General features: G+C 46.3%; 1 protein-coding gene across 1 annotated transcript in view; it reads left to right on the top strand.

Annotated features, from left to right (window-relative positions):
• LOC146195007 (uncharacterized) overlaps positions 1–25,712 on the top strand; it is a 171,329-nt gene extending 145,617 nt beyond the window's left edge. Inside the window, exon 4 of the mRNA XM_084596174.1 lies at positions 25,072–25,712. The gene's annotated coding sequence lies outside the window, so the exon portion shown is untranslated. The remainder of the gene's footprint in view (positions 1–25,071) is intronic.
• Positions 25,713–26,121: the final 409 nt, after the last annotated feature.

Below are 26,121 nucleotides of genomic sequence, written 5' to 3' on the forward strand. Positions count from 1 at the left end.
GCTTTGTCTACTTATGCAGTAGATGCAGCGAGCACTATTTATGCGAAAATAACACGCCAAGCAAAGCAGTTTGAAAAATCTGCATTGCGGGAAGCCAGCTTTACGAGATTGAAAAGCGTACTTTCTACATTAAATATCTCGAACTGTATTGGCGATATTCACATTAAATATCTCGAACTATATTATCGGTTAACCAAATTATAATATACGGAATACTCCAGCCTTTTGAAACAAACTTAGTGCTATAGGATTTGAAAGTGGTGTTGCCCAGTGTAAAGTATTTTTTTTTCTTTTTCCACAGTGCATTATTATTACAGCATACTTGCTGCTTAATATTTTGATGTCTGAAGCAAGAAGTCAACGCACAAGTCGCAGATCGCCTTGAAAAACAGCTGACCGATACATATGCACTGTGGTCCCGTTCACGTAAAGTAATTGTTTGTTTGTTTTTCTTTTCTATTTTTACCAGCATTTCATTGTAACTGCACTACAAAAAGTCTCCATGTGACATCTGTGCTAGTTCACTGTGTCATAAGAGAAGTCTCAGAGAACAAAATCCGATTTTTTCTGGATCATTCTCTGCTGTGTGACCTTCTCATGCAATGGCGAGAAACATGTGAAAGCAGCCGTTGGCATTGTAGCTTTCTTCTTAAGTTGGTAATTTCTTTATTACTCAAACGCGCCCTTGGGCTATGTAGGTAGGCGTAACTGTGTCGGCTATAAATACTATCAAAGGCTGGTGTTTGTGCTCGCTGATATGATCCAAAGACCGGGGCCTATAGGACTTCACCGTAAGGCGTTGAGAAAAGTAGACGACGGTAGGAGTTGTTAGGAGAAGAGTAAAAATGAAGATTTATTTTACATATTTACAACAATGCAAACGTGCAAGCAAGTCAACGGGAGCAAGGTAGATCTTAACTGAGAGCTCAGGCGATTCATATTAAAGCAGCCCCCGCAGGCTGCTTAAATCACGTTTTAGTCCAAGCTTCCTATAGCTGAGGAACCCGCAGCTTCTTTAAACGTCCAATGGGCGCTGAGCCGCTTCTTTTGGCTCCGCCCATAGCTTCTTTGGCTCCGCCCAACTGTTCTACCAGCACCTCACGCACAAACGCGCACACATACACACACCTCCTCACACTTAAATAGGGAATACCGTAGATCGGTACAGAATAGCCAGGCCATCCCCGTTGTTCACTACGAAGCGGCGATGTCCCATCTGGTTCCAGCCATCTTCAATGGCGACGGCCAGGCGATAGTGCACACATCCTCAGCTGCAAAAAGCCTGGTCCAAACCAAAACGTCTGATTGGCCTTCGAGCAGCGCATGCGGCAGCTCTTTTGAATTCACCGCCACCTCCCTGAGAGCACATAAGGAAGCAATCTTCCGCAGTGAAGTCACAATACGGCGAGTACAGCTGCTCCGTTTTGCCCTGCCGACCCGGTCCATTGTCCAGAAGGTTCCAGCCAAAAAACGTAGTCTTGCCGCAACGGCGCGGGCCAGGCAATAGGGCACCCCTCTCCCCGCCGCCAAACTGGAGCCCGAGAGAACCACGGCCTGGTCCAAGCCAGTATGCCTTAATGGTGATGGGGTGACAGAAGCAGCATCTTTGAGTCAACAGTCGCTTCCCTAAGAACCGCTATGGAACCCATCTCCCGCTGCTTGGTCAAAACAGGACGGCATGCCGCGGCTTCTGGTTCGCCCCGCCGCCTTGGTTCATTGTTCAGAAGAGGGGGGCCGGAGATCAAAGGACTCCCGTTCCGGTTGCCGACAAAAGCGATTAACTTAAAACAACTTGTAGAAGACACGCCTCTCCATGTCGGGAGGATAAGGATTCGTGCTCCTTCGTCCTGATGTCCCCGGTCAACACGCCTCGGTCCACTGTCACATTATCGAAAAACCACAGCCTGCTCCGAATTCGCGGCTCTCTGGGAGGATTTACGGCCGATTGCTCGGGCATAACACCGTGTGTCCTGATTCCTATGTCTGATGGCCGTTCAGGAGGATAATCTAGGCTGCCGTGGTGCAGCTTGCGTGCCGCACGAACTCCGTGGCAAGTTCGCATGAAACGACGCACCATCGCGCCTGTAACGGGAGCAAGGCACAAGAGGAAAGTCGCATCAGGTGGGTGCGATGTACAGGTGGCCTTCACCGCAAAGGACTTCGCAGTAACCAGCCTGAATTCCGCAATATCACCTCCTCACGGGAACTCATATAGCCGAAGTGCTGGATGCACGAAGCCGTATTAAAGCACGCGCAGAGCGACGCAAAGCTTTCTTCTTTTTTTTTTTTTTTTGCTGAAGAAATATGGATCCCCTGCGGATTTCTTCAGCAGAGGCAATGAGTACCTCACCTTCAGCCTGTAAATAATCTTGTATAAATGCCGCCAAGGTGAAAACATTTCAGTCAGCTTTTTAAAGGCGATCTCCAGCTGCAGAACTGGCGTCTTGTTCATGAAGCGAATGATTAGAGACTAAAGTAACTATTTTATGTAATTAAATATAATTAAATAGAGACGAAACAGTGCATACTAGGCACGCTATTTCAAATAGTCTTCAGTTGGCTTCAGTGGGTCAGTACTACCTTTCTTTTTTAGAAGTCTGGCGACATTTAGCTGAAGCATTTGGTATATCTGTAATGTTATTTATTAGACGAGAGTATACAGTGTGTTTGTTGCTCATTGTTTAAAAGCCTTCTGTACAAGCATTGAGCAGCCAGATCGTTGAATATTGCATTCGTGAGAAATATTGTTATTGTCCGTATCAATTAAATTATGTTAAGGTAATTTTGCTTCAACGGGAATAAGGAACCGGAGCCGAAAATTCTTAGAACACTACGCAAACACTACATTAAGCTGCCATCGAATCGCCATTTTGTATCCGGTCGTCTTCGATGAGCACCACACTATTTACCATCGGGTTCCATTAATCACGAAGCCAGCTCGCTGTAAAATAAACAAAAGTCAAGGCCCAACCAATAATTTATAACATTCATGGCGAGAATCGCCATAAGGCGATAAACGCCTTCTGCAAGACAGCTGATTCGAGGCATACGGTAACCATTTCCTGAAGGCATCAGGAAGGCGTTATTGCGCGCGTCAAACTGTCTCATAACACAGCAGGCCGATATGGGAATGTAGCTACGTCCAAGCACATCGCTTATTACGTCCCACACCAATATTCTGTTCACCGGTATCCACAAGCTTACCCAACATAATGGACCACGTTGTTCACTTTTTATACATAAAGAACGAACATCAATCTTCTTCTCCCGTGTATCTATTGACTGAGAATTTATTACGGCAATCACGGTGGTAACATGTGGAGGCTGTGCTATAGCATAGTGCTAACCTAATGGCATTATTTTTTTCAATGGCGTCGTGTAAGTCATAACTCGCCCATCAGCACGGCGTTAAGCTCACCACGTGGCTGCCATTCGTAGGGCAATTTCGTCTATGCGTGGTAACATCGCCCCGACTTTCCATCAACCTTCTGCCAAACAATGCAATTCCCGAACGCCTTGCGCGATCATGACGCCAAAAGCTATGAAACGACTGCCGCGCTTAATGGCTGTTTGGCCACAGAATTGCCTGCATGTCACTATCTACGGCTGCCGAGCTGTCGTTTGTGATTGCCTCATCCCAAGCCCCCCAACGAAACAAGCCCCAAAGTAAAGATCGCAGCGCCCTCGTTTGTCAGCACACACTCGCATTCATACAAAGAACACAAGCCGGATGGCTGCACTGCGAAGGCACACACACTTAAGAGGTCTTCAAAACGTTGCCCATTGTTGCGCAAGCTACGTACTACGTGTTTTAGATTGGACGTTGTGTACGTCGAAAATGCATTGCAACATGTAATTACAGGGGTAAACCCTTTGTCTGTTGTGCCTTAAGTGCACCTCGGAGGACCGTGCGTAACACTTTCGAGCCAGTAGTTGCTCCTGCGAGCGCGATTTCTAGACGAAGGCGGAAAGGTAGACGAGCCAAGTGGCTGAAAGAGAAACAACAGGCGAAGACGTGTTGCGGCGGGCTCCCCTTTCGAGATAAGAAGGGTAAGAGCCCTCTGCTGATTTAGGTCGACCCTGCTTGCCTCGAGTGACTCCCGGGGGAGTCGTGAAGGAACCATAAGACAACGTTGCAGAGAAGCATCGACGCTCGCTCGCGCTCGAAATGCCAGCGGACGCAACGAGCGTCGCCGCATCTCACGTTTTCAGGAACTCCCGCGTACTTTGCACCGCGCGCCGTAATCTTATCAGCCCTTTTCGCCCCCTGCCCTTTCACGCATCGTATGTTCTCAGTAACGTTACGATGGTCGGGACCATACTGAATCTGACACGCACCAGATAGGAACCGACCGTCCTCTTCGACATAAAAGACGTGTGGTAGCGGCGAGTAACGTTACGGCGTCGTCCGACAGGCATCGGTCTATATGTTGCCTTTTATTCTTTATCTTTCGCTCGAAGGCGTGACGTTATCACGATCGTCGCTCCTCAGTCTTCCACTTTCACCAGCTTGGCAGGACCCGAGGGCAAACTGGAACGGTACAATAGGGGAAGAGTGTATACGAGGACGCCACTCGCTTGAAATTCGCGTAAACGTGGCTCGGAAGCCAAGGCGATGCGCCCATCAACTTTTCCGTTGAATGAGGCACTGACGTGTTTATGGCGACGTTCGCCCCTATAGCGTTCAAGTCATTGCCTCCTCGCTCGTTTTGACGCTTGGCGTTTCGTGAAATCTGTCTTGTTCTTCCTGATTTTCTGTTCTTTTAGTGTAAGTGAATCCTGGTCTCTAGGGCGTCGTAAAAAGTGCCTTGCAATTTACTCTTCACTAATGTTTTGTTATTGTGCAAACCAGCGAAGATAGCGTGTAAGCAGCTGATAAGGATATTATGGTTTCAAGAGGGTGTATTATCTAGCTCGTCAGGACAGACAATATTCCCTCTTTCCAGACTATACAAGACTTCCGATGTCCTCTCTGCTTATTCAGTCTCTCTGAGTTAGAAACTCAATTTTTAGTGCACCTAGCTTTCTGTGGATCGGTGCTTTTTACTAGATTGAGACTCTAGGTCGTTAATTAAATTCTTGGGATTAATTTTAGCTAAGAAAGCCGAACATATGTTCTTATCGGACAGATGTAAATGGCAGAGCTTTGATAGGTCTTGAAAATGCTCTTGTGTTCATTCTGTATAAAAAAATGGTTTGCGACGATCGCTCTTCTTATCCCATGCAAGTATTGTAATTAACGAATTACAATCTCACCGAGATCACATTTTACTTGCGTGTTTGTAATAAGGGAGTAATTACTCATTGTCATCCACCCAAGCACAGTCATATGGCTACAAAGGAAAGCTGGTCAAATATTTAGGAAAGCTATACTAATTTCTGAGAACCTTCGTAGTTAAAAAAAGTTCGTTCTGATCCCCTGATCAACAACTTGTTTGTTTGTTTTTCTTGCAATAGTAATGCGTAGGCTGTTATCAAGCGACAAAATGAATTTAGCTCAATATGTGCTGTAATTCCAGGTAGTCAACAATCCTCCCAGCAGGTCTCGTATTGAATTTAGTTAGTTCAATTTTCGTACTTCAATTTTTTTGCCTTTTTAAATTTCCGCCCTGTGAAGATGGACCCGTTTGAAAGAGCTGTGAGCCCTCACAAAAGAGCGTTCAAGTTTGAATTGCTATGCAGGAAATAGTACTGCATTTCCTCTCTTGTGATTTCGACCTTTAGTTTATTTACTTTTGTCTAATCAGCAAGAAAGTGTTTCAGCAAAATCTTTGCCGCTATTTCAGTGAGCATTTCTGGTCAACTGGCTTGAAATTATTAGGATTCTATAGGTGAAAGAGCTCGACAAAAAACTTGCTCCAAGTGTTCGCACTTCAGTCAGGAGCAGAGCAACAAACATTGGCTGTATTTGTAGCATTTTTCAGGACGTATACGGGACGAAAATATGAACTGATATTTATTACGTGAACGCATGCCGAAACAATGGCTTAACACAGTCTTTCTCTCGCTTTTACGTAAGAGCGTTGGGGCTCCCTCGTCAACGAAATTGTAAGTCAGCGTAAAGCCTCTCAGCCTCAAAAAAATAATGACTAAGTATCTGGCAGGGTTTCAACGCGGGGGTACGTCCATGTATATAGCAGATCATTAGGGTACCTCTTGGAGGTGGTAGCTGTCATGTTTTGAATACCAGAACCCTATCTCGCTCCTCCCTCCAGTCTTAAATCTGGCAGCCTTGAAAAATCGCAAACATGCCTTTAACAGGTGGTCATCGACAGCTGACATGAAAGTTTTTGACTGCTCGGAGGTTGACTAGTTCACCGCACTAACATTTGTTTTTGCTCACGGACATCACCGGACGTATGATTGGTGGACGGGGTATGCAATCTCGCAAAAACAACGGGGCATTCCCGATTTTAAAGGAGCTACCCACACTGGCAGCTCCTCAAACACAGTCAAGCAGGAAAGTACTTTTGTACCCGCATTTTTAAGACTTTCGGTCCGTAAAAAATCACGACCATGACTGTCACATAAAGAAGGGCAGTACCCTTTCTGTGATCACCAGAGAAATGATGGCTCCATTGAGTTCAGAATCTCAACTTGAAAGAAGCGTCGACAGCCACTGGACATGTCATATGGTCCACGTAATCTTAAAGGAAACTCCCGCACTAGAGCAAGAAAAAGTCGGAAACGGAAATTGATGTCTCTTTCATTTTTTGCATAGGTAGTACGATAATTATGAAGCAGGCTACAAAAGTGCCGCATATGCTTATATGCCACTTTATTCTCATTGACCGTCAGCGATTTTTTGTCGGGATGTGCAATTATGGAACCAATTTATATAGATAGTTCAATACTTGGGAGAAACCCCCAAAGTGTAGTATATTTGCTATAAAAGATTAATTACTCAAAGACATCCGCCAGAGTGCAACCACAAGACCACAAAGGAAAGGTATACAGCTTTCTCAGAAATTTCGTAGTTGAAGAAATATTCGCCCAGGTCTGCTGTAAGCTTCTCCGCATCTGGCTGCGCTTCGGTGGATGTCAGTGAGTAACTATACTCATTTATTACGATTGATTTAGATGTGAGTTAAATCTAAAGTCATACTTGTAGTTTTTTCTTTTTTTACTAATTCTCCACTAGTGTTAGCTGCCGTAGACGAGAAATGCACGCTGTATTTCTAGGCATTTCCTGTGGCAAAATTTGCAAACACGAAACCAATAAATCTTTTGCCGACCTACTTCACTTTTTTTTTTTTTGGCCCGATTTTATGCAAATTTATTCTTATTGTGCACCCACTTTATTGGTCGCATTCTTCAATGAGTTCAACCTAAAGAAGCCTCTCCATATTCATATGAAAACCTTTCACTAGCATCATAACCAAAGAAGACAGATGAAAAATCCTGATAACTCAGGTGACCGCAGGCCACTGCGGCGCTCGGCATTCCGCCGAGTCGCCGCAATACCGCGCTCCAACCAGCAGGTTATGAGGCGACAGGGAAATTAATTTGTGTGCTTTGCAAAACACCGCCTCTAACCCCGGACGAGCCGGTCTAGCCATTCTGAACTGCCGCATCCTAAGCACCCCGGAACACTCTGACAAATTGAGCCATGTTTTCAAACGGCCGTAATACTAGTGGGCCGAATGCCGGTGTTGTTAGGTTTCCCAGTGCACAGGATGAACACGCGTTTCCCTCGTAACGGCCCCATTTTCGGGAAACTGCCGGTAGTTTGCAACAACACCTATTCACAGCTCTGAGACTGCGACGTCCCCCAGTATTGTCATTCTCTTTTCAAACATCGCTCCATTTCAGTTTCATGCCCAGCTACTCCTACTTTCTTTCTTCCATATGTCCTGTCGACGTTGTTTCCAAGGCACCTGTTGCAGAATGATCGATTCTACCACCGATATATTTGATCAGTAAACCACGTCGGACGTACGCGAAATGTGAAATTTGCAATGTAAATTACCTCAAGAAGCCGTGAAGCAGTGCACTATCGTGGAGCAAGAGCTGCTCAAATAAATTGTGCTGAAACAACAATGGCTGTTTCGTACCTCTTCTTTAACTGAAAAAAAAAAAAAAACAGTGCCAGACAAGAAATGTTCTTCACTATGACGTGAGACTGGGCACGTTAGTGAAGGTTTAGCATAAGAAACAGATCAAAAGGGACCATGCTTCGGCTGTCTGTCTCCTTCCTCCTCCTATCAATTAGCGCTGTTCATTTCGCTAAAATAGACTTAATTTTCCACGAGAGATGTGCAAAACGTTACTGTCCCCGCTCTTAATAGAGCTAGTTGATTATTGAATCCGGGCACACTGGCTAGAACACAAGCATTTTTTAGAGGTTCAGCTATCCTTCATTTAGTTTAACGAGTGTAAGTCATCAGCCGCAGCCTAGGTCGCTGCTACTGCTTCGATCTGGAAAGCTTCTCGGCATTGGACTAGTCTAGCTTCTCGGTGATTGATGACCTCGACATCCTATCCGGCACGGCTGCGGTCTCTGTATTAGCGAGTTGGCGTATGTGTATGGTCTATATACCTCTGTTAAATCAAGGAGTAGCGCAGATGGAACTTCATGAAGACGTCGCTGTTCACTGCACCGCGCGAGAGTACGTTGCCATTTTACACGAGGCGTGATCGACTGCAGCGTTAATTGCTGCGCCAGGGAAGCTTACCTGTTCGTTCTGGCGCAGGTTGAAAACCGTGTGGTGGTAATGCCCCTGATACTGATGTATGCGTAGTACCTAGCTTGCAGAAGTGAATGAACTTGGAGAAGGAAGAGATTTCCAACACATCGCGAGAGTTCGAAGTCAAGTGTTCCAAGGCAGATGAACTCGAGGTTTGGTATAGGAGCAGTAGAGCCTACGCTTTAAATAAACAGACGCAGAGAAGACGTGTCTCTTCTGCCGTCTCTTGATTAGTGTAGTTTATTTTGTTTTCGTGCGCTAGCCACATTGTACGCAATGTGGAAAGGACATCCGTATAGCCCAATTAACACTTGGTGTGAGATTGCATATCAGGGTGCTACATTAAGCATCTCGGCGTACGCTGCGCAATTATAAAAGGTTCGTAAGTTTGTGTAGTTTACTGGCTTCAGAGAGAAATCTCGCAGACTCCACGACTTTTGTAACTATGAAAACACAAATGGAGGGAGGGCTCATTAAAGCGTACACCGCATAAGGGGAAATATATTCTGAAGTCACTTTTGGCATTTCCTTAGCACAGAAGTCTATTACAAAAATCGGCGTTGCCGACCAAAGCGAAATGCAGTGGCTAAGCTGGTATGCCTCGGTGAAGAACTTGTTTTCGCTTTCGGCGGTGGTGATAAAGCCTACTCCAGCAGAGCTCTCAACAAATTTAGGACGACAACAGGTTGTAAATTGGCCCTGATAGGCTGGCACTAGCGGTAAGTGCAGTCTGAGGTCCATTAGGAGAGAGACTATATGAAGGAAGGGTGAAAATGCTGCAATTTGACATTTTCGCCAGCTTTGTTGCCGCACCCCTGCACCTCTTGTGTTGACGGCGTATTAGGAAAACCACTCAAAGCGCTGAATTATTTTATATTTATTTATTTCTTCTACTCATAACTCTATTTGTCTGCATGCGACAAACTTTCAGCGCCAGCTTTTGCAATGTATTGCGGTAGTTTGCTCTTTTTTAAATAAGGCAGTCATGGTTAGAACGCACCATTCGACAAGTAAGAACTTCTAGGCGCGTCAGGAGAGACTATCTGTGCGGGAAGGCGGGGGGAGGGGGGGATGTTATCGTGTCGTTATCACGAAGTTTTGAGGAACAAGCCTGCGCGTCGTGTCGACGCCACTGTTAAGTCCATTCATGGGAGCAGCGATTCTCAATCACTGTTGTCATTGAAAACTACACGAATCACCCTCTCCGTTCACTGCTGACTAATGCTGACAACCAAGCAGCGCTCACTTTGTTCACAAATTGACTTTAGTTTAAAAACGACATGGAACGGAATATCCAGTACATACTATTCAGTTATTAGAAGAAGATGTGAAAACTACGTCGCTTTCGGGAGCAGTTACGATAGAGTATGACATGTCTGGCAAAGGTTTCGATATGTCAATGAATCTTTAATGGCTTACTACCAGTATTAGTGTGAGACGTACAAAGGTGGCAAAAGGCAGCCTCGCGGACGTACCCAACGATGGGGATTCGATTTTAATGGTGCCGATAATCTAGGAATGACAATTTAACGTGCATGGTTTGATAAGCCTCTTAAACGCGGCAGGCGTTCGCGCAACAGGAAGCGCGTTCGTGGTCAACTTAGAACGGTCACTGCGGCTTCACAACTGCCATTTGAAAGCAGAAATATATTGTAGAAATTCTAGCAGGCAGAGGTGGCGCGGGGAAGGTAGTAGACGGCTGTTCGCCCCCATCTCAGGAAAATTATAGAAGTGTGTGCCTATTTGAGTTTCTGCGCCCGATATGACAACGGCTGAGCTTTGTTTGTTCATTTGTTAGCTGGTTAGTATAATTCCTCGTGTTTCATCCGCGAAATGAGCCATACCATCCAAGTGTGTCGCTGTTAAGTGACGATGAAAGATTCCTTATAAGTGTTCTGGTTACTTATTAGTACACTCCCCAGAGCAGCCAATATCCAGGAAGAAAAGCTAGGCTTCCACAGAAAACTCATTGTTAAAGAAGCCTCCTGGTTCAAGGTTCGAGCACGGAAGCACTGCCAGTCCAGACCAGTCGCTAAACCAACTCAGCTAACGAGGAAAGCTAGCAATCAGCGAACTGTTCAGGAACGTAAACTGGGAAGGCTGCTTGTCTAATGCTTTAGGAGAATCCCCAACATGGGATAGATTATCTGGGGGGGGGGGGGGGGGGTAATTATTTATTTGCACCCAGACAAGTGCAGCCAGTGGCTACAAAAAAAAAAGTTTTTCTAATTGATTGTTTGGTCAATAGATTAGTTAGTTATTTAATTATTTATTTATTTATTTATTTTGTGAAGAGGAAGTAGTGCACGAGAAACATTCCAGGCAGTGGCATAATGATCGCTGCGCGTGTTGCACCTGACTGTGTTCGCTGTCGCTGTGTTCGCCGCTGACCTGCCCAGTCCTGCTGATCGAGTCCTGCTGACCTACTCAATAAACCCCCATCTTACATTTGGTGGAGGTGCGGTGTAGATTTATCCTCTCGCCTTGGAACTCCTCAGCCGCACATTACCACCTCCTGCGATCCTGCGATGCCTGAGGACGTTAACCACCAAGCCGTACATGTTGGCTCGGCCATCATCTGTTCTGGCTCCCTCCGCCAGCGAGACCCCGCCATCTTCAGCGGGACTGACGACTATGACGTCGAGGACTGGCTCACATCCTACGAAAGAGTGAGCGCTTACAACAAATGGGACGCGGAAATAAAAGTAAGCAACGTGATTTTCTATCTCACCGGCGTAGCCAATATAAGCCGGAACCATGAAGCGGACATTCCATCATGGTCCGTGTTCAAAGCCAGCTTCTCGGAAGTTTTCGGCCACCCGGCTGTGAGGAAACACCGTGCTGAACAGCGCTTGCGTGCGCGGTCTAAGCAGGTTGACGAAAACTTCACGAGTTATATCGAGGACGTCGTCGACTTGTGCAAGCGCGTGAACGCTCAGATGTCAGAGGCCGACAAAATCAAGCCCATTCTGCAAGGCATAGATGGCGACGCCTTTCAGATGCTGACTGCGCGTGATATCCGCACCGTTGCTGAAGTGGTCTGAGTCGCTTGCTGGCCTGACAGATGCAGCTGAACATTCTGCGCTTCTGCAACAAATCAAGAGCTTTATTCGGAAAGAAGTTGCTCGACAGCTCTCTCTTATTTCCTGCCATGAAGGGCCTTCCGCACACCTCGCTCCCAGTTTGCGCCAGATCATTCAAGGACAGGTAGCTGAATCCCTTCCTCCAGCCCCTCAATTCATGCCTGTCGCAGCCCCATTGACATATGCGGCTGTTGCTGCCCGACCACCACCTACGTATGCTCCGCCGCAACCTGCCTACGTTCAGCCGCCTCCTAGTCCTGCTCGAGAACCTGCGCAGTTCTCTCGACAGGCTCCAAGACCACGCAATCCCTGGCGCACGACAGATAACCGGCCAATTTGTTACACTTGTGGGCTGGCAGGACATATTTCTCGTTATTGCCGAAACCGTCTCCCAGTGTCGGCACCACCTACTCATGGCCCTGGGTACTGGTCTTCGACGCCTCAGTATTCTGCGCCTACTGAGCCGCCAGCCAGCCGTCATTTCTCCCCAGACCGTCCAGCCATGTTCGTCCGCCGTTCACCGTCGCCGCGATGCCGGTCTATCTCTCCGATGTGACGTCGACAGAACGCTTCACTTGAGGAAAACTAGAGGCCGCTGTTCCTGAGGTGAGAACCGTGACCCCGTCGAGCTTCCCAAGTCCTCATCTCTCGCCGGCAAACCTTATTGAAGTTTTCGTGAAGGGTGTTGCTGTCATGGCTCTAATTGACACAGGTGCTGCGATTTCGGTTATGGACGCAAAACTATGTAGCTCTTTAAAGAAAGTGAAGACGTCAATTGCGGGACTTTCGTTGCGAACGGCCAGCGCTCAGTATAACAAGCATTTAGCAGCGTGCACCGCTCGAGTAGTTATCCAGAACTGCCTTTATACGATTGAGTTCGTCGTGCTGCCAAGTTGCTCACACGCTGCAATTTTAGGCTGGGATTTCCTATTGCGTCACGCTGCTATTATCCATTGTGCTCGAGCTGAAGTGGGGTTCTCGACTTTGCCCGATGCCTTACCAGACGCTGATCTACCAAATTCCTGTGCTAAAGCTCGTCGCCGAAGATATCGACCTTCCTCCCTGCTCTTCTGTGTTTGTTCGCGTCGCTTGTGCCTCTGTTAGCGATGAGACCGTTCTCTTCACACCAGCCCATACTTTCCTGCGCCGCAAGTGCCTTCCATTGCCCTACGCTGTGCTCGCTATTTCCGCTGGCCTTTTAATGTTATGGGTCTCTAACCCATTTAACTCCCCTACTGCGTTGTGCCATGGTGAATGCCTCGGAAGTATCCAGCCAATCGCATCTCTTCTGATCTCTGAGGAACCTGACGATGCGCCGCATTCTGCCGTGAATGCGCTCAGCCCCCCTTCACCTGCACCCGCTTCCCCCTCTACAGACTTCTTCCTCCGTTCCATCGAGGCCGATCTTCCTCCAGCGCAGCGCACTCAGCTTTTGAACCTACTACATCACTTTCGCTCCTCCTTCGACTCTCATCAAAGTTCTTTGGGTCAAACTTCTACAGTCACTCATCGCATCGACACGGGCACCCACGTGCCACTGCGACAGCACCCCTATCGTGTGTCTGCAACCGAACGCCAGTCTATCGAAGAGCAAGTCGACCTAATGATTGAGAATGGAGTGATTCAGCCCTCAAGCAGCCCTTGGGCGTCACCTGTTGTTCTCGTAAAAAAGGAAGGTGGTTCTATCCGCTTCTGTGTCGATTATCGCCGCCTTAATAAGATTACACGAAAGATGTCTACCCTCTCCCACGCATCGACGATGCTCTCGATTGTTTGCAAGGCGCCGAGCTCTTTTCTTCTCTAGGCTTACGTTCCGGGTACTGGCAAGTTCCCCTGGAAGCGGCTGATTGCCTCAAAACTGCCTTTGTAACTCCCGACGGCTTGTACGAATTTACAGTAATGCCGTTTGGCCTTTGTAATGCTCCGGCAAACATTTGAGCAGATGATGGACACCCTTTTGTGTGCTCTAAAGTGGAAGACGTGCCACTGCTACCTCGACGACATTGTCGTCTTTTCTCCTGACTTTGACACACACCTCTACCGTCTGAAGCACGTTCTGACCTGCCTATCTGATGCCGGACTGCAGCTGAATTTAAAAAAATGTCCTTTTGCCGCCCGCCAGCTCACCATTCTCGGCCACGTTGTCTCCAAAGCAGGTGTATCTCCAGATCCTGCCAAACTTCGTGCCGTAGCAGCCTTTCCCAAGCCGACTTCCATCACAGATCAACGTAGCTTCCTCGGGCTTTGCTCTTACTTTCGCCGCTTTATTAGAAATTTTCCTTCAATTTCTGCTCCCTTGACAGACCTGTCCGGCAGTTTCGACATTTCGTCGTGGTTGCCAACGTGCGACGACGCTTTCAATGCTTCACGCCGCATCCTCACGGTACCGCCTGCCCTACGTCACTGCACCCCACAGCGCCTACTGAAGTCCACACGGACGCCAGTGGTACTGGTCTCGGCGCTGTGCTCGCTCAGCGCGAATAAGGTTATACTGAATACGTGGTCGCCTATGCTAGCCGTACACTCACAAAGGCTGAATCCAATTACTCTTTCACTGAAAAAGAGTGCTAAGCGATTATTTGGGCTCTTACTAAATTCCGCCCTTACCTCTATGGCCGCCCTTTTGACGTAGTGATGGACCACCATGCGCTTTTTTGGCTTTCCTCACTGAAAGACCCGTCCGGCAGACTAGCAAGATGGGCTCTTCGCCTTCAGGAATATGATGTCCGCGTTGTTTACCGCTCCGGCCGCAAGCATCACGACCCCGACGTACTTTCCCGCTGCCCCTTACAGCTGAGGTCGCGAGCCTTTCCTCTTCCGACGATTCCCCGCCATCGCTTTAGATCAATGACATGCCGTCAGCGCAGCGGCAAGATCCTTGGATAAATTATCTGCTCAATTTTATCTCCAATCCAACAGCTGCTTCTCCATCACGTGCTCTCCGCCGCCATGCTTCCCACTTTGCAATTCGGGATAACCTCCTCTACCGCCGCAACTACTGCGCAGATGGCCGCAAGTGGTTGCTAGTTATTCCTCGGCAGCTGCGTTCGCAAATCTATGACTATTTCCACGCTGACCCATAATCCGGTCACGCGGGCGTCTTCAAGACATACACTCGTCTCCGGCTGCGTTACTACTGGCGGGGCATGTAGACCTTCGTACTCAAGTACGTTCGCTCATGCCTCACCTGTCAACGTCGCAAGCCATCTCTTCAACGTTCTGCTGGAGAGTTGCTGCCGTTACCCAGCCCCGCACGCCCTTTCGACCGCGTCGGCATTGATTTGTACGCGCCGCTTCCCTACACTGCGGCCGGCAACCGCTGGGCTATCGTAGCCGTTGATCATCTGACGAGGTATGCAGAAACCACCGCACTTCCATCTGCCACAGCGTCAGAAGTAGCGTCCTTCCTTTTGCAACGATTTGTTCTTCGCCACGGCGCACCTCGAGAGCTGCTCAGCGACAGAGGACGCGCTTTCTTGAGTGACGTTGTGAAAGCCTTGCTCACCAAGTGCAACATTATTCATAGAACCACCTCCGCCTATCATCCCTGGATGGCCTCACTGAGCGTTTCAATCGTACCCTTGGCGACATGCTCTCTATGTACGTCTCCTCCAACCACTCAAATTGGGACGTTGTCCTTCCGTATGTCACTTACGCTTACAATACCGCAACGCAACCTACTACTGGCTTCTCTCCTTTTTTTCTCCTCTACGGCCGTCATCCCTCTGCTACAATACTCCTTCTATATATTCCTGCGTGTCAAGCAGCCCAGCATGCGGAAGACTGTCGACAAATCGCCCGCGCATTCACGGCTTACACCCAGTACCGCCATAAATCCAACCATGACAACCAACACTCGACACCGGACTTCTTGTCTGGCGCTCTTGTGTGGCTGAATACCATGGCCCATACCGAGTTCTGGAGCGCACCTCCCCGGTTATTTATGTGGAGGAACCTCTTACGCCGTCTCATGATTTACGCCGGTGCGGACGAGAGATTGATCACGTCCAGCGCCTCAAACCCTGTTATGACCCTGCCGTCTTCCTCACGCCGTACGTCGCCAGGATGTCTCCTCTTCGTCCCGGGGGTAATTGTGAAGAGGAAGTAGTGCACGAGAAACATTCCATGCAGTGGCATCGTGATCGCTGCGCGTGTTGCCCCTGACTGTGTTCGCTGTCGCTGTGTTCGCCGCTGACCTGCCCAGTCCTGCTGATCGAGTCCTGCTGATCTGATCAATAAACCCCCATCTTACAATTTATTTTAGATGTCAGCCTCAGGCTACTAAGCGGCCGAAAACACACACACTCATTTTTTTTATACTCAGCTTTGTTCACGAATGAAGCCTAGCGGCAGACAAAGCAGCTGTTTAAGCGCCAGCAACACTGCGCTACAGACTCCGAAAATTGCTTCAAAGCTGGCTCGATAGATGAGATAATTTCTAAAATCGGCCAGATTGCATTAAAAGCCAGAACCTATGCTTTTATTGTGCTTCTGAGGTTGCTACGCAGAAATACATCACACACGTAAACTGGGTGGTATGCGAAGTAACTGATGCTTCGCATTATCAGATGTCAGGAGCCGGTTCTGTGCCTCTTTCTGTTAATTTGTCGACGGTACTTGACGGTAGAATAAATGTTGCCCATGACGGCGGTGAATAAATTATGGTAAGCAAATGATTCGCTTGACAGTGTGCAGTTGACAAAGAAATGCATGCACCAGACAGGCATGTAGACATAAGTCACTTGGTTTTTGCGCGATCATTTGTCATTGCCAACTGCTCTTCTGAGTAAACACTGCATTTTCAGGTCCGGACCCTAATCACTCAGTCCAGCAAAAAAATTGATTTTTTCCCTTAAAATATCTAAAAAAATGGTAAATGCATCTCGCTCCACGGCAATTGCCGCACACATGCTGCATACTGCCACGAGATTTCCAATGGATTCATTTCCCGAAGATTTGCACGAGTGGCGCGTGCGACAGGATTCCACTGCTGATGACGTCACATTCTTTCACAACGAATGCGCTTATTTTTTTTTTTTTTCCGGTGCAAGCAGCTGCGACCGTAGTTTCACTTTCGCGGAATCATCCGCGGCCAGTCTCGATTAAGGACTGCGCGCAATTTTCCCATTACTGCTCGATACTCACTGTTTCCAAGCATGGGTTCATTAAATTGATTTCGCATTCGATCACCGCTGGGAAATTCCATGAAATCACGGCGGTGCATTCAAATGGAGTTTTACGGAGGGTCACGTGAAGGACGAAATAAAAGGTAATGTAATGCACGGGTGGCGAGTAACTCGAGAGCAGGAGAACGTAAGCCACCATGTTGCTAAACGGATGAAGAGGCTTAACTAGAGAGCCTCCTCGTTTCATAAGATATAGTCTCAGCATTAAACGATTTCCCGCAAATATGCTGGTTTTCATCGAGCATTACTAAGGAAAAGAGAACTTCATAATTAACTTACACGGCATGAGACGAGGAATATGTGCTGCTTGCGTTTCGTGGGTTACCAATTTGTTGGTTTAAAGGGACCCTCAAGACAAACTTAGGCTCGTTCGTTTTATATTACCCACGATGGACGTACAAAAAGCGAAACGGACTTACAAAATACTTTGGAAACTACCGCCATGATGAACTAGGCGAAAAGGGTTTAGTGAACACCTGACGAGGCCTCGTCTCCGAATACGTTGCGCTACTAGATACACAATCTCTCAGTCGCTCGATTGAGAAAGAGCGATGACATACAACTTGACAGAAGTGATCGCTTCCTGCATGCACACAAACTGAACCAGCAATGCAGATGGAGACCCGTGTTGTGCAGCAAATATGCAGCAACAAAAACTGCGTCAGATAATACCTAAAGCAAACACATATAGAGAGCAGAGGTCACAGTACGAGGTAGGCAACTGTCTTGCGCCAGGAGAATCATTATCTGATCTCTTTTATTATACTTTCTAAAAGCAAGTACAGGGTATCGAAGCGTAATCTCAGTAAGGTAGATATGTTTTATTCAGCAAGAATTTTTAACTTGTGTTTAACTACTCATATAATTATTGTTAAAAACAATTCCAGCTACCTTCTGAAACAAATTTATTAATGTGTGGAATTTAACAGTTAATTAACTGCATCCCATATGTTGTTTTAACCCGTATTTAACAAATGTTACTTTTCTCAAAGGGGTGTTCATATGCACCGAAGAAGCCTAGCTCATCACATTTGATTTCTCTAAATATTCGTAATGCTAACTGTTGGAGAAATAAGTTAGTAAATGTGAGGCATTTCTTTTTCAGAGAAGCCCTCTGGTTTATTCATGTACTATAAAATTTTTAATTAACCGAATTCTTTCTTCTGTGTGATATTGATATGAAGCCTTCCGACATTACCGTTATAAATTGAATGAAGGCAGTGGGCTAGAAAAAAGTACATTAATAGATTACTGATCGCGAACTGGTATGACTTCTTAGTTATAATTTAAATTGCAGATTCATAAGGCAAGGTTAAATAAACGATCATTCAAATCACAGACTGCCTTGGGGACTCGATATGACGAGTCTTCATCAAGAATGTCACATCTTTATTGCACTTTTCTAGCATTAATTGCCCATTCTGGCTGCTTAACAAACAAGACTGCCAGACAGACCAAATTAACGGAATTCAGTTGGGACTGAAAATCGGGTGACGTCTTCAAACAAGGAGAATGGCATGCAATGACAGGCAATGACAACTGACATTCAGATTCCATACTCCTAGCTTCCGATTGCTTTCTTCGCGAAATGTTAGTCTATTGAGATTTTGTGTGTGGATTTCAAGGAAGCTAGAATTCAATTAAAGTGAGCACATAAGAGAATGCCTTTAAGAGGTGGATTTATAGCCTGTGGAAATATCCGTTTTCTTTTTAGTTATTCATGGCAGATTTCTCTTCTTTAGTGTTTTTATTTCACAGTTCAATATAATAATCCCAGGAAAGGTATTCAAATCATCCTGACAATACAGTCGTTTGTCAACCCCTTTCTCCACATTTATTTTAGTATGGGTTCTTGCATTATGATGCTATTGTATTAGAAGTCCGGAAAAGTGACTCCATTCTACATTCTTCTGTGTCTCAATCAGATATAGTTCAGGGTCAAGGAGGCCTTTATAAGACAAAGGCAGAAAAGTTAGTCATGATGTCTCTGAAATTGTCGGGAGGTCTATTCTAACTAGCGTTTATCCAAATAGGGATATTACACGCTTGACTGACGATATGATGCTCTTAGAGGACAATAGACTCTAATACATATTACGTGGTATTAACAGCTTGCGACCTTCCATTTACACCTATACGTTCCCTCGACAACTTTTTAGAGTTAAAATACTAGAAAATGGTATTACACTCAGCTATTGTTTACGACACGCTGTGCCATATACCTTTAATCGCTGAATAATAAAAATAAAGTGGCATCGAACAGCTCGAGGCCAGCGCCGCTATCCAGGGTAGGCAAGTTGTTTGTCTGCGAGCCATTGTCTATATACTGTATTTTCGCTAATATAAGCACCCCCCCCCCCTTAACCCCTGTTTTCGCAAATAAAATGTAAAAACGTTTGCATGAGAACCTAAACACCCCCTTTTCTGCAAAAACCAGTGCGTATCCAGGCCACCAAGCGCACCTGCTCGCTCAGTCGTCCAGTCGGAGCTGCCAGAGTCCCAAAGTGAAGTCATCTTCGGCTTCTTGTGTTGCTGCGTTTTAGCGCTTCATGACAGATGGCGGCACAGAACACCTAAAACAGGCCGAAAGCGATTCCGATAACTCTTACCAACCTGTTGTCCCCTCGTCTCGGCATCGGCGGCACTCGGAAGGTCTCATGCGTACCGAGGGCACGCGTTACATGGCTTGGCGTCAGTTGTTTGAGAGCCGTAACAGCGTTTGCCGGATTAATTGTTACTGTTTGCGTCCATCTCTTCGAGATATATCACCGCGAAAATGAAACCGGGAGAATCGCTTGCGTAGCAACGTCGCCGCTTCCGGGTTCAGTTTGATTCATAATTTAATTGCTGATCTCAAAGAGTGCCACTTTGCCGCTGTGCGCTGGTAGTTCAGTGGAGTCAGTTACGTTAAGGAGGGGAAACACAAGGAGGATGGATAATACAATAGCCCTGTTCTTTTTGTTTCTCCTTAGCAAGGCGAGTTGCGATAAATTGACGAAATGGTTTCGGAGGGTTAGTGAGGCCGAATATGTAATCATACCGTTTATGAGGCGAGAAGCGGGACCTCCGCATTATATTTAAGGTTGCACTGAACGCAGCGCTTTTTCAACAGAGATTGTCTGCAGCATCTTGTTCCGCTGTCATTGTGCCGATGCGCTTAATGCTCCAGTGCCAGTGCTTCATGTTCTCCTCCCTCGTCCTTCCTCTCCATCATGACGATCTCATCCCCGTTAGAACCGAAAGAGGTCGCATTCACAGAACCGCCGCGTAGTAGTCGCAACCCTTCACGCAATGTTTCCTTTCATTCGGGAAGTATTTAATTTAGGTCGCAACGTTTTGGTAAACCTGAAGAGCTATAATGGTTGATACATTCGCGGTGAGCGCAATAATGGCTTCTGCCTAGCACATAGCCAAACTCCATGGCATGCAGCCCATCGCATGATGCTTATTATCCTGTCACATACTCAGACGGCGTTTTGGTCGTCTTTCTCTAGGGAAAGGAAGTAAGAAAAAAACGTGAGGATATAAGCTTCTGGACGAAATATCTGGACGAAATAGGTATCACGCCTGGAGCGAGTATCGTCTGTGTTGAGTGAAGCAAAATTTCATACCCATTTAGTGCAAAGAGGCCTTCATGGGTGCATTCTCACATGCATGGCAGGCGCGACCGCAAGCACCAAAGGCAGAAAGCCTTGTTTCCGACCCGTCGCTTCGGTTCGTGCTTATTTACATTGATATTAATACATTCCAATCTCAATAAAAAGAGAATAGAAGTGTTGTCAATATCACGTCCATTCAAACACTGTTAAAAATGGCAGAAAGTCGAATGATTAGCACTTGCTATTTCTTTGTGATGGCGCACGGTATCACATCAACCGAAAAAATTACAGGGTGTAAAAATTTTCGCTGCCCTGCATACGGCGTCCGTCACATCCCGTGTCGCTTTGGGACGGTAAATAGTACAAACCAAACTGAACCAAACTGAACCAAACATAGAACAAATTTATTTTCCGGGTGTTTACAGGGGCGTGTGCGCGACAGTGCAGAAGGTCTTTGTGGCCTGCCTGTCTGTGCGGCAAGCCAGGTGTCATGCAGCGGAATGCTGTTGAAGGTATCGAAACTACTCTCTGCGCCCTGCGGCCAGGTCAGCGCCAAACGCCACTGAAAAGTTGAGCGCAGTCCAAATCAGCGATTGGTTTGCAATCAAGCATCGCACCCGAACTTTTCAGTGTCTTTTACAGAGCAAACATTATTCTGTTTCCTGATATTGTGGCTTAGTATTGACAAGGCCGCAGACGCGATAGAGGGAACTTGAAGTTCACTGGAACAAACTCTTACCTGCTGACTTGCGCACACTAATGAACTAAGAAATTCTGCGGCGGTGATGACAAGAGTGATCGGTAGACGTCATAACTACGAATACCCGTCGTATTCGGCAGCGCTCAGTGGTCGGCAAAGGTAAACGCACAAGAGATGAACAGAACAGCATGGAGCATTGTGTAAACAGCGCGAGCGGCTGGACTCTTTCCAGGTATATCTGGGCGCATCTGGCGTGACAAAGAAAATGCTAAAACCGCGCTTCAGCTGCACTGAACACCAACAAGGTCGTTCCGCGCGTTACAATCGCAGTGATAATGCTGTGTGGAAATAACAGCAAATTAAGCTTTCATTCGTTAGCTGCACAATATTTCATGCACCAGAGACTGCTAAAGCTGCTCTTCGGCGCCTGCTATTTAGGAAGGCTTACGAGTGTTTACTGCGTGGTTGCAATGAGTGATAAGAGCTGATATCTCTTGCCCGCCGTAGTTGCAAATGGTAGTGAGATGGATTACAAACACCCAAGGACGCGGGTTCAAATAATCCCGGCCGCGGCATCAGTAAGAACTTCTAATATTCTTTTTGATGTAAAACGCTTGCTTTCCTGCCCCACCGCGGTAGCGTAGTGGCTACGGTGCTCGAATGCTGCATTCAAGGATGCGTCATCGAATCCCGGCCGCGGCGGTCGCATATCGATGGAGGCGTAACGCAAGGCGCCCGTGTACTGCCTGATGCCAGAGCAAGTAAAAAAAAAAAAAAACTCCAGATGGTCGATATTATCCGGAACCTTTCACTACGATGTAGCTCATAGCCGATTTTGTATGGGTCGCTAGAGCTTTATACACCATGTTTCGTTACAAATGTCGTCTTTCAGAGACTTCACTAGGCGAGTTCTCGTGTTATTCTCCACTTAGCAAGGTGATGTTTGGATGAGGTGCCGAATATGTGAACCAGAAGGAGCTCAAACTGCCGTAAAAAGAATTTTTCCCTTTGAGAATGCCCTCGCGTTGAAAAATAAAAATACAAAACAACTATCGCATAAATTCAGTCCTTAGAGGCAAAATCCTTAATCGCGCTTGCGTTTCACCGGATTTAAATTTCAAAGTATATATCAGAAATATTCTTGAGCAGCAAACGTAGTCATACAGCAAGTTTCAGTCTGAGCAAAAATCTTCTGTAGCATACCTGGTAGCCGAAAGCAAGTGGGAGAAAGGTTTTTTTTTATTTGTTTTGTTTTAGGCACAAAGCCGTTAAAAACGGTACCGAAGTTAGTTTCTGCGTCGCGGCTCTTGTTCTGCTTAATTCTACAATTTCTTGGAGGAAAGCCGTCTTCTGGCTCTACAAAGAATTTTCTTTCGATATTTAAATGCAGGCGAGTCTACTTGAAGCAGAATTAAGGGTACGACAAGGAGTGTTTCTATCAATTTATTTTAATATTGAAACAAAAATCGAAATGTTAGAAGGACATAATGTCCTTCAGGCAGGTTTATAGCGAAAGTCTGTTTGACAAAAACTGACATCTCTAACTTTAAAAAGTGCTTTTATTAATTTCATGACGTTCACCATCTCGTGGTCCTAACACAAATTATTTCTGCTTAAGGAAAAGCGCAAAAGTAGTGAATATGTTTCTATATCCGTAAGTTATGTGCTTACGTATTTTCAATGTAAACATTCCAAGCTTTAAGGAGAACATCTTTTACAGCCTAATGATTCGTACAATTTTATTTACAATTTTTTTTTCATAATCATTACAATGACACCACCCATTAAAAAGTTTCTTACATTTAGCATGAACCAGGTTTTGCGAAATTTACGCCGTAATAAGGGCCCAACAGAATCGTTCACGCGTTTTGAGGAAGTGTGCGTTCAGGCTAAGTGAAAGTGTGTGTGTGGGGGGGGGGGGGAGTAAATATTTACTTCATACTAAAGCTACAGCTCTGGTGAAATGTGCCTTCAATGCTAGATGAGAATGAAAGCCGTACACAGTATCGACCACAGATGCTGATCGGAAAGAGCCTGCTTCGCTTATTTATTCATCAGAGGCATCAAAACTAGTCTTCACTCCTTCACCCTGGTGTTCTCTGGAGAGGGACCAGAGGGAGTTCGAAGAAAGTTGGCAGGCCAACATCTCTAAGCTAGACTCGTGGCAACGGCTGTGGCTTGAATCCTCGTCACGTTTACCGATCCTGCTTTGGAACGCATGAAACGTGACCGAAGAGCGCGAATCTTTTGTTTATAGCAACAACCACGTCAATAAGGCCAGCACTGAGCAGACAGGATGGTTTCCATGCATCACCTCCGATCACCCGCCAACGTCTGACGTGAATCGTTGTTCTTTATTTTGTTTGCTTCCTCTGTAAACGCCCTACACTTCCGATTTTACTCATGGAAGATATTTTAAAATATTTATTTCAACGTAAAGGTAGCTGAAGCCTTATATGTTCCTTGAATGCACTCAACAAGACAGGTACGTGTAGTTTTAAACACCAACAAATATTTTAAATTGATGGAACTTTAAGAGCATTGCATTCTTATTCGTATAAGTATTCCTAGGATGCCCTGATACAAGCGTCGCTCCGTCTAGCTCTAGACGATTTCCTATGCACATGTTATGTCTTTTGCCCAGAATTTTGCAAAAAGTCTGGAAATTCCTATACTAAAGGTATTCTGAATGAAAATATCACCGATCTTAAGAAGTGCGTGCCATTATTTTGTTATATATCACGCCTTCAGAAGCATTATAAAGAGAAAGAAGCTGGTTCTGCGTTTTCCTGCTATCTACTGCTTTTCGTAATTTGGTGGTTTGCGCCGTTTTGCATACATCCTTTTGAACGGTGTGGGATTCGAATAAACAAATGGGTACACAGAAATGAACGCTGTATAACTTACAATAACGTATAGGCAAGGCGTGCATATAAAATTAACAAAAGGAAACAATAGCACTGAGCTAAGCAGCAGCGCTTACAGCTAGTCTAGTAAGCCTTCTACGCGCGCGGCGAAGAAAAGATACGAGGAGCTGCCTACTTGCCCCCCCCCCCCCCCCCTTACTCCCACCCTATGAACCCTGTCAATCTGCTACAAACTCAAGGTGATCACTAATAAGATTTCAGTGGTAGCGGTGTACACATCGCCATCCCTGACACCCCCCCATCCTGCATGACTACGGCAGTCTTGACGAACTATCGAGGGCTGTCCACAGCCCGAGAAGAAGGTCCCCACATACACTCCTGAACGCTAAGGTTCCCTTTTTATTATGCCACTGCTTAGCCGTCATTGCGTAAGACCAAGCGACACGGCAGTTGCTAATTGTTTTGAAGCCACAGGGTGGCTTAAAAATGCCCCTTCACTTACTGGAAACACCCGAAGGCTTAGTGGCAGATCGAACCCAATTCTCTCAACATCGGTCAGAAAGTAGATCGCGTCGTGTCAGTTCGTTATTCTTCTTTTCATTGAAAAATGGGTACTGCGAAATAAGAAAACTGTTACTTAACCGCCAATTAATTACACCTTAAGTTACCAAGCAGCAAGAAAATTACCTGATTTCAATTCTGAGTACGCTCGTTGTACTAGAGTCGCGTTGTTTATTAGTTTAAAAGAGATTGATTGATTGATTGATTGATTGATTGATTGATTGATTGATTGATTGATTGATTGATTGATTGATTGATTGATTGATTGATTGATTGATTGATTGATTGATTGAAGTTTTAGTTTCATTGCTGTCACCACAGTGTCCAGCAGCTGCGAGCTCACGGTGTTTTTCCCATCCTTTCTTTTTTCTCTCTCTCTCATTCGCAGGCTTCTCCGAGCGCCTTGGTTCCAGCGTCCCTTCAGTCAACAGCGCATCACCCCCACCCGACATAGTGTCCCGCCCAAGGGTTGAATTCTTCGCGCTCAATCGCGGCAGGCAACCGCTTTAGGCACCAACGCGTGTTGCTTTTCAAGCCAGCGTAGGCTCAATCAGAATGGCATAGGCGTCACCGCCATAGCGCTGCGCCTACGCCACACACACACGGCCCCTTCGTTTCGTCTAATGCCGGCCGCTGTATCATTGTCATTCTTGTCAGCGTTGATTGTATCACTTAATTACTTTCCCGCGTGCTTGCCTCTCCACGCGTGCATGTTTGCATTCAGTAAGTGAATCAGTCAGCTTCTCTCGTCATTTTCCATCTCCCCTTGCTGTTTCGCGCACCTCCTGATGTGCAAACCACGCGCTGCACGCTCCATTTTTCTTTGCGGATGCCGCTAGACCACGAGTCACGTCTCTGGATCGCTTGGGGAAATGACGCATTGCCAGGAACGACAGTCTGCCGATACGGGTAGCAAGAGAAGGTGCGGTGAGATGGGTCAAGATGAAAATTAACAGGAACCGACCTCTCCCTGCGAAGTGCATTGTTACGAAGGTAACCGAGTTTTTTGTTGCAATAAAAGCCTCTTTATTCCTGTCTCGGCTTGAAGCTCTCTGCTCGACAAAATCTCTTTCGGCGTCCGCGCTTCTGGACCAAAGTGCTAATCCATTGGTCTAGTCAGCTCGCCGTTATGGTGAGTCAAGCTAGTAAAACATCTTGACTCACCATAACGGCGCGTTAATACACCCTATGTCCTACGCCTCTGTGAATAGGTGTTAAATGAACGGTTGAGATGAAGCCGGTGTCCGACAAGTACTTCACTATTGTTCACATAAATATTCGTTTCGCACTGGAACCAACTGCACGACAGCGAGGAAATGGTTTGTTTTAAAAGGTAAAGGACATTGCCGTTACTGTGTCTCGCCTTGCTGATAACATTCCACATCTACGACGCGACGAAAAGGCCTATAATGCGTCTAAGGTACATATACATGCGCTC

The sequence above is a fragment of the Amblyomma maculatum genome, chromosome 3, assembly GCF_055883805.1.
Source record: "Amblyomma maculatum isolate TAMU_Amacu chromosome 3, ASM5588380v1, whole genome shotgun sequence".
Lineage (NCBI taxonomy): Eukaryota > Metazoa > Arthropoda > Arachnida > Ixodida > Ixodidae > Amblyomma > Amblyomma maculatum.